The 9486-nt window shown below is 51.1% G+C and overlaps 1 long non-coding RNA gene across 1 annotated transcript; it reads left to right on the top strand.

Annotated features, from left to right (window-relative positions):
• Positions 1–4485, top strand: LOC140844054 (uncharacterized). Its single transcript, XR_012122190.1, has 2 exons — positions 1–137; positions 3630–4485. It is a non-coding gene; the product is annotated as an uncharacterized lncRNA (long non-coding RNA).
• The last annotated feature ends 5001 nt before the right edge of the window (positions 4486–9486 follow it).

Here is a 9486-nt window from a genome sequence, read left to right as displayed (position 1 = left end):
CTGTTTTTCACTTCCCCCGGGGTCCTGCGCTCCAGCTTCTCCAGACGCCACCCAAGCGCTTCCCCTTCAGGCCTCCGCCCCGCCTGGGCTCCGGCGCATGGATCCCTGAAAGTTGCAGTTCATCCATCCGCGAGGTGGTAAGTTGGGGAGGCCGAGGACAAAGGGGCTGCCAAGACTACATCTTCCACTGGTCATAGCGCGCAGGCGGCGGCGGCGGAGGAGGGGTTCTAATTCCGCGGCCGCTGGGGACCCCTGCCGGGGACGAAGGCTGCATCAGTCCAAGCGAGTGCTGATTCACTGCCCCGCCCCATAGTCTCCGGGAAATTACGAGGGGAGGGGCCAGGGCCACTGCTCTGGACCCTGTCGCCGAGGTAAAGTAGCCGACCAAGGAGGGGCAGAGGAGACGGGGCGCGTCCACTGTAGATCCAAACTGTCAGGGTGGTGCTCGCCGGCAGGATGGCTGAATTAATGGGCTAAACTATCACTCTTCCCGGCAAAGTGCCAGCTCTTTTCCCCACCTTGAAGTTCTTGGGCCTGATGAGGTGAAAACGTGAAAGGACAGATACCGGCCAGACATACCGGTTCATTTACAGCTGTCTGCAGTCTCACCCTTGGAGAGTCCCTCCTCCCTCTCCAGGGTGGAGCGTTAGAGATTCAATTCTGTTATCTAAAGCCTGCTGTATGCTTATCACTGGGTTGTTTCCGGGGGTTAACCAACCCTTCTCTCCCCACTTAGGTCATACACACTGAGGTCAGGCTGACAAATTCTCGCTCATGTTCCCCTTTTTGACATTCCAGGTAGCTCACACATGCCATAGTTTTGACTGCGTATTTTACTGAGCATCTACTATATTCCAAGTCCTGTACTAAGCAATGGAGTACAGCAGTGAACAAAACAAAAAAATCCCTACCCAGGAAAATGGGCTAGATGAGGCGAAATATATAGATCCTTTAATAAGGATCTGGAGTGTTGTATACCAGAACCTAGAGGAGGAGTTTCAGTGAGGGAATATTCCAGGCTGTGAGCTAGATGCTGAAAGCAGAGGACATGGAACCCTGCCCTCAAGGAATTTAGAACGTGTTAAGTGCTGCTAAGTTTTTTTTTTTAATTCTTTCCTGCTGGCAGGAAGAGGTTCTGAAAAGCTCCAGGGAGGCTGATAATATTGCCAACCCAGCCCTTAAAGGATGTGCAGGATTTGAGAGCAGGCAGAGGGCTCAGGCAGCAGGACTCAGAGACAGGTTCCTCCCTGACATATCTACTGATAGGCAAAGAATCCAATGAGTTTATTGTCTTAAGAGATGGACAGTGGGGGTGGGACTGGCAATGGAATCAGGAGCCAGAACAGGAGGAGTCCTTTGCCTTTATACATTTCAGAATAAAGTCTTTATTCTGAAATAAATAGAAAGCCTGTGAGAGATTTTTAACAAGGACAGAAAATTATGAGATTTGCTTTTTGTCTTCTTCACCGTGATTGCCTCCTCAGTGCCTAGCACATAGTAAATATGTAGAACAATGAAATAAAGAAATGAATGAATGCATGCAGGCACTCTAGGGAGACTGTTCATCAGACAGGAATAGAGAAGATGGAGTGATGAGGAGAGTCTAGAAATAGCTTGCTTCTCCCACTCCTCCAACATAGTTCTAGCCCCTCTTCTCTTACTACATTACCCAGCAAAATGCAGTCTTTGCAAATAAACCTTCCCATTTCCTTCTCTCTCTTACATGAGTGTTCGCCAAGTCATTCCTCTTCCTCTCTGTATTCCTTCCTGCAGGCCAGGCCTGAACCATTCTGGCCTGGGCATCATCACAAATTCATGGGAATAAGCCCTTCCAGCCAACTCTGCTTGTCCACATGTGTAATTAAAGTGTCAATGATTCAGGCCCCAGATGCTGAACCTTGGAAACTTCCTGGCACATTTCAGGTTGCGTCTTTGACCTCTCCATCTCAGTTCCTTCCCTAATCAGCCCAACATGTGCTAGGGGAAGAAAAAAAAAAATCCAGGCCAAATCTGTTTGGAAAAGTAAAGGAGATGTAAAGAAAAGGATGTCCCAAAGCCAGACGGGAATACCATCAGTAGTCTCCACATCGAGGCTTCCCTCCAATGGTGCAAGGGAGAGCTGGCCCTGCCCTCCTTTCTTTTTAGATTTTTTAAAGACTCTAGGCTTAAAACTGCAGCTGCCCAGCAGCACCTAGCTGTTAAGAGGGCTGCTTTAGAGACGTTACACAGGAGAGCAAATAGCTTGATATGCTGGCTTCTTCCTCTTACTGCTGAAAGAAATCTGGAGCCAGGAGGTGAAGAATTATCATCCTGGCTTTTGCCTGGCCCCTAGCTCTATGTGCAAGGCCTTTCCCTTCTCTGGATCTTAATTTCCATACTTTTGAAGTGAGAGATTAAACTAAATGAGCACTAAGTGCTCCACCCAGCTGTGACAAGTCATAGTTCTAGATTTAGCATGCTCTTCTGAAATGGAAGGCTGTCGGTTCACTCCCAAGGGTTGAGAGGTTTAGAATCACCCTGTTCTTAAAAACAGGAAGCTGAGACACTGAGAGGCTCTGTGACCAGTTGAAGGTCACACAGCAGTAACTGACAGAGCCTGAATTCAAAGCCAGGCAGATTTTCCGGACTCAGAGCAGCAAGGGCACCTTTTCCTGCCCAGGCTATAAGGATTTACCCCCTGGCATCTGCTCAGGAAAGGAGGGGCCTTGCCCTCTGGTAACACGCCTGACACAAGGGCACTGGGCAGGCACCCTGTGTGGTTAACCCTCCACCCTATCTCCAGTACTAGAGGACATGACTTGTAGATGCATATTCTCCGGCTGAGTTGGTAGACATGCAGGTCAGCCAGCAGCACTAGTGTCCTGCTGTTTCTGAGCATTCGTAAATCACTGCAGTCCCATCCCCTGACTCCTGGCTTCCTCCTGCAGCTAGAAAGCTCCCTGACTGGTGCGGAGGCAGCAGCATCTTCTGAAGCAATGCTCCCCACCCTGTGCTCTGGGAATACTTCCCTGCCACTGCCCTAGTGGGCTGGACGGCAGTAGGGACAGAGCACAGGACAGATTCAAAGGCAAAAGACAGCAGGGAAATCTCCTCCTGAGGATTCTGGGGGCAGTAAAGAAAGCCTGTGTTGGGAGGCAGGACACACAGTTTGAAGCCTTGACTTTGCTATTGATCTTACCAGGTGACTTTGAGCAAGTCACTTGACCTCTCTGGGCCTCAGCATGCAGCTATAAAATAAAAGAATTGGATGGATGCTTCTTAAGATCTCCCAGCCTATAGCAATAGCCTTTCAACTGCCCTGCCTCAGTGTCTCCCCAGCCTCCCCAGTAAGAGATCTGAAAGATCTTTCCAAACGTACATCCCATCTCCTTCCCTTGACTTGGCGCTGCCATGCATGCCACTCCCACTGCATATGGACCAAAGACCCCACTCCTTAGCCTGGAATTCAGGGTCTTTCCTGAAGGCCTCTGCCCACCTCTCCAGCTGCAATTCACACAGGCACTCAACTGGCATTTTCTGACATGCAGCACCCTCTTCCAATTCTGGGATTTTTTAAAAGCTCTTCCTTCCATGGGGAACTCCTCCTACTCCCACCCCTAATTTCATCCCTACCTTCTCATCTCTTTCAGACTCTGTGAGTTGAACTGACTGCTCCCTCTCAGTGCTATGTGCTTCATTCCATGTGCTCCCAACACAGGGTCCAGACCTCCTTATTGCACTTCTATGTGTATGAGTCTGCCTTCCCTTGGAGCCTTACAAATGGATCCTCAAAGGCAGAGTCCATCTGAGTGCCCCCTGTGCAAGTGTGCAGGCCAGTTTTATTCAATGAAAGAGACTGCTTCAAGAAAGGACTGACCTGGTGATGGTCAGGACTTGACAGGTTTTGACCCAAAATAACCACGACTAAGTGGCAGCAAAAGCTCAGGACAGCAGAACTGTAGACAATCCCAGAGAACACAGGGCCACAGCCAGAAAAAAATAGTCTTGAAGAGAATCCAGAGAGTCTTTTGAAGAAAGACTTGTTGATATGAGGCTGACAACCACGGGAATTTTCTGTTCTGGCTCCCTAAGGCTGACCACCCCTCACCAAACAGGCTTCCCTAAACATAGGGCCCAACTCTCAGATCCCCTAAAAGTGACTGAGCTGGAAAGAGGGAGATATTGAAAAGTTCAATACATCTTTACATTTTAAGTTTTGCATTCCCCTATAAAGAGCCAACTGCAAAATTTACCACACGAAGGGAATATGTTACCATAAAAAATGGGCATTGTCTCAAACAAAGAGATAAAACATCCCTATTTTCAAGAGGCAGGCATTCCAAGGCAGAGGTGCCTGGGCTAGAATCTTCTCCCAAAACTCAGCTGTGTGAATTTGGGCCAAGTGCTTCACAAATCTGGACCTCAGGTTCCCTACTGAATCTTAAAGGGAAATCTCCACCCTGTCCTCTGTTTCGGACTGTGACATGAATAAATTATTTGACTTGGTAGAGGGGTCTGAAATGGTGTTTTGATGCTTAGAACTCTTAACAGAGAGCAAATGAATCATGGGAAACTCATGGGTGATGGGGAGGGATGGTGGCAGCCTGCCGATCACAGGGAATGAGGCGGGTGCTTTTGGTTCTTAGAGGGCGGCAAGCTGCACAGAGCCCACCAGTTTCAACTCATTTCCAGGAAGCAATTTCTCCATCAGCTGGAGCTGCCTAGAGGGGATGGGACAGGAATCAGAGGTCAGGGACTAGTAGATAAACAGGGCCAGAAAACTAGCTGCTCAGAGGTGATGCCAAGCAGTGGTTCTGTTCTCAACCTGGCTGTGCATCACTGCTCCCGATACTTGAGGGAATGTGTCTAGAATACAGAGTCCCAGGTCCAATTAAAACATACAGTGTCAAAATTTCCAGTAGTGGAATCCCAGAGCCTGGATGTTTTCAAAACGCTCTGGGGAATTCTTTTACCACCAGTGACCTATCAGGATGACCTCAGAAGGCCCTGGCAACTTTGAAGAAGGCCAGGCTGGGTTGCCTAATGAGGAAGTAAAGCAGCCACGAGGCCTTCTGAAAGCTGTCTGGGAGAGGTGGGGAAATGCATTTTCTCATGTGGGCCATTCTGCTGAGTCAGCTGAGCACTAATGCTTCCAGAGTGCAAATCCCACTTGGTCATGTAATAGGAACTCTGGTGCTGACGCTGCAGGCGGGCAGGAGCCCAGACTGCACCAGAGGAGAGGAGGTAGGCACAGACACTCAGCACCAAATCCTTGCCCTGAGCCTGGGCCCAGCAGGGGTAAAAGGCACCCCCTCCACACCAAGCCTAGAGTGAATCGAGATGACTTAGAGCCTGGGGCCCATGCTGTGTTCTACGTTTCAAAGCCAACTGGATTTCTTCCCTGCCTTTCAGTAGTTTGGGGTTGGTGACTGGAAGAGCTGGCAGAAGGGCCCCTGATCATCCAGGAAAGGAACCCCTTCTGTAGCACCTCATTTCCTGGGTGTCAGCCCTTGCTAGCACACCTCCAGCCACAGGAAATGTACCACTGCCTGAGGTTCCCCCTTTTCTGTGGGGCAGCCCTCATGCTCCTAGACCCTCCTGGTGTTATAAGATAAAGGAGTACCTTTCTTCTCCCCAGTAGCCTTTTAAATTTGAGGCCAGAACGTGGGAAGCCCTTTTGTCTCCACACTGGATAGTTTCTCCAGGAGTGGAGGGTAGGTTTGAGCACGTGCTTTTATCCATCCATAGCGCCTGCTGCATAATGGGAATGGAGAGATGGCCAAAGAGACGGATGGCCAGGACATGCGGTACTGAGCTCTTGACCCCCCACTTGAGAAACGTGTGACCAGGGTTATACAGGAGCTAACAGCACTTCATGACAAGTGGAGGCTTGTTCTCCCACCTGAGGGCAGCCACCCCCAACTGAGGCAGGGACAGGTGCCTGCCTATACCAAAGGCTGCCTCCAGGTCTATAATAAATGCTGTCTTCCTCCCCCTAAGTCCTCACCATAGCTTCTAACACTCAGATGGCAAAGAAAGTCAGAATTGAGAAAAAACAGGAGAGCAAATGTGTTTGCCCCCATCCTCCCGCAGAGAGTAGAGAAGCATACTACAGACAAGGAATTCAAGGCTACAGAGAGGGTAAGTAACCTGTCCAGGTCACACAGCTAGTAAATGGAGGGGCAGGGCCATAAAGGTGGTTCATGTGTCTCCTATTCCTCATCCTACCATCTAGAAACACCGCCCTCAGTGGAGGAAATTTCTTCCTCCCTGTTGGACTCTTTCCAGAGCGAGTGATGGCAAGCCTGACTTTATACACAGCTTTGTTTATGTCTAACCTCTCTTAGGGGAGGGTACAGATAAAGCTGTGGGGATAGAGGCAGGAAGTGAGTGACCTACTCACTCATGGGAGTGGGAAGGAGTGTGGTCTCTAGGGGGATGAATCGCAGTCAAGGCTATCCTGGACAAGTTGGAGGGACAGCAGTTCCCAGGTGTACTGCCCAAGGCTGTGGACATCCATGCTGGATTGAGGGGCCTGGGACAACAAACAAAACACTGGAGACCTAGCTCCACCAATGGTTTGCTGAATAACCTTAAACAAGTCATTTCTCTTCTTTGGATCTCTGTCCCCATTTTGCACAACAAGGAACCAATGATCTGTCATCTTCAAACAAGCTACTTGGGTTAATACTAAACATTTACAGTTTCTTACCTTTGCTGAAGTGATCTGAATTCAGGTTATCCTGTGCAGATCAGAAGCACCCAATAACATCGTGGAGGGGTCCTGGCTACCTATGACATCATGGGGGTTTTTCTGGGGCCTCGGGGTTGGGGAGAAGAGAATAAATAAGTGCTGAGAGGCCCCAAGGTTGGGAACCGCAGAATGGACCAGATGCTTCCCTTCAGATTCTTCAGCCAGAAGGGATCTTAGGCAAAGAAAAGATGAAATCAGATTTGCATTTTACAACACAGGCATTCTGGCAGCCAGGGTAGAGAGGGTAGATCAGATGGGGAGGAGGCCAAAGGAAGGGAGACCACTTGGGGGTTCATGTAGTAGCCCCTGTGAGAAGTGGGCAGGGGGCTGGTGGTCAGGGCAGTAGTCGTGACTGTGGGAGGAGGGAGATGCCCAACACGACTCCTAGGAGAGTGGGCGGATGGAGCCCAGAGCCAGCCTCGCTTTCCTGGATGAAACAGGTTTAAGGGAAAGAAGATGGGTTCAGTTTGGAAAGTGATGAGTGTGAAAGGAGATCCCAGCGCGATGCCCAGTTTGGGTCTGGAAATAGAAATGTGAATTCTCAATGGGAAGTAGATGTGGGGTGGGGTGGGGTGCTTGGAAGAGTATAAATGAGAAGAGGGTGAGGTATGGGGGTGAGCCAGTGCTGATGGGCTTAGGAGACATGAAGGGAGCACCAGGAAGTCCAGAGTCGTGTGCCCAGGGACCACCCAAGGATGCGACCATGTATTCCTTACGGTGCTTCAAGCAGCCAAATGCCTCCCCAAAACTCATGTAAGAACAGACAAGAAAGCTTTTTCATGAGTTAGGTCATCTTTCTTGACCTTGGCAAGTTTTGGTGGAGCCAATTATAGTGGTTCAAGATGGCAAAGGGTAGAGAAAGGCAAAAAGTGAAAACGGAGGGATTCATTTGGCAGAAGCTGAGATTCGCTTAAATGCTTATGGCCAGAGTCTGGAAAGAGAGGCTGGAAGGACGGGGTGGGGTAGAAGGGACACACAGATGAATTGAGGCAGGGGAGGCAGGAGCCCTGAAGGAGGGGTCAGCTGCGATGGAAGTTAGTCAGTGATGGACTTGAGTGGAGAGCAGGGAGGGTCCCAGGAACCCCCTTCTCTGAGAAGGAGAGTCTGAAGTCATCTGCTGAGTCATGGGAGTAGGAGGGGAGGAAGCGGAGAACAGGAGGAAGTGGGGAGAAGGTTTGAGGGAGCATCTGGGGAGGAGGGGAAGTGAGCGAGGGAAAGGCTGGCCATTTGAGGACCAGCTGGGCCCAGAGGCCCAGCACAGGGCCCCTGTCTGCTTGGCCTCCTGTCTATCCGGTTCTCTCTAGTGCGGGCCAACAGCTGAGGAGGTCGAGGTCAGACCACCCAGAGCAGGCAGTGGGCAGCTGTGGCCAAGCTGAAGAGGGAACCAGGAATCTGACACATCAAAGGAGTGTGTGCCAAGATTGGCAGCAGACCAGGCTAAGTAGGGAAAACAGAGGCAAGTGGGTGGTCAGGGGCTGGCAGCCTGGTAGACATGGAAGAACAGGTAGAGAGGAGCGGGGAAGTAGGGGTGCCAGAGGACCAGAAGAGTGGGGTGTCATCATTCTGGGAAACCCCCAAGAACTGCAGAAAATTCTGGGGAGTGGACATGGGCTAGGGTTGAGGCCCAGGAGGTTGAGTTTCCCCAAGAGGCTCTGGTAGAAGATGTGTCCTGTGGGTTCTGGAATCCCCCAGAATGTGGCAGGGCCTGTGGAAGTAGGCAAACTGTAATCAGGGGCCAAAGGCCTCAGGAGTGCCACCCAGGAAAAGGCCTTTTGGGCAAAGGGATGGTCCACAGAGCTGCAAGGCTTAAGGCCCAGGGAAGGAGGTTTGCCCAAGGTGTTTGGAAGGAATAGCAGAGACCGGCAGGGCAGCTGATGGCTTGGACCTTCCCACCTTACCATCCTGCCTGGTCAGAGGGCCTGCCACTCTCACATCTTGCTCCCCTAACTCTGATCTCTGGGCCAGCACTTCCTTCCACCTCTGTGAGATGGGCACAACCCAGCCCCCTTGAACTTCCTAACAAGAGAAGGGGAAGCCAAGGGCTGGAACAAAGTGGAGCAGCACTGCAGAGCTCCCCTGCTTTGTGATTTTTTTATCCACTGGGTCATGCAGGTGGCTGGAGGGAGGTGCCAAGCAGAGTGAGGGTAAGCGTGATTCCTGAGGGGCCAGATGTCCTGGGGTTACTCCTGAGGCAGGGGAAAGGCCAAGGAGGAGGCCCTGCAGTAGACAAAACACAGTAGAGATGAGAAAAAGGGTAATGAGAGAGAGACATTGGTGGGGACACAGACCCAGAGAGACAGAAACAAGGATTTGACAGAGGGACAGGCAGGAAGACAGACTGCCTGAGACAGACGGGGAGAGAAGGTGCTGAGCAGGCTGGCCAGGCGCCCAAGGCTCATCCGGGAAGCTGCTGGGCTGGACCCAATCAGCGCAAGATGGATGGCTGCTTTGGGAAGGCGGAGGCTGCCAGGCCAGGCAGCTGGGGTGGCTCTTCCGTCTACACAGCCAGCTGCAGAAAACCCAGCCGACAACCCTGTTCCCCCACAGGAAGACTGAGCGGGGCCTCCTGAAGGCTTTCTCAACAACAGCAGGAGGTCAGAGAAGGAGGCTGCTTTGGAGAAGTAGACCCCCATTCTGCCTCACTGTCTGTGAGGTTTGGCAGCCACTGAGCTCCTTGCTGTCTTTGTTCCCATTTGAAAAGGGAGAGTAACTATTCTAGTCCTCAGTGATCCTGACATGTTTTCACCTGCTCC

Source organism: Manis javanica, chromosome 10 (assembly GCF_040802235.1).
Source record: "Manis javanica isolate MJ-LG chromosome 10, MJ_LKY, whole genome shotgun sequence".
NCBI lineage: Eukaryota > Metazoa > Chordata > Mammalia > Pholidota > Manidae > Manis > Manis javanica.
The sequence above is the reverse complement of the archived record's forward strand: the minus strand, read 5'-3'. Positions and strand labels throughout refer to the sequence as shown.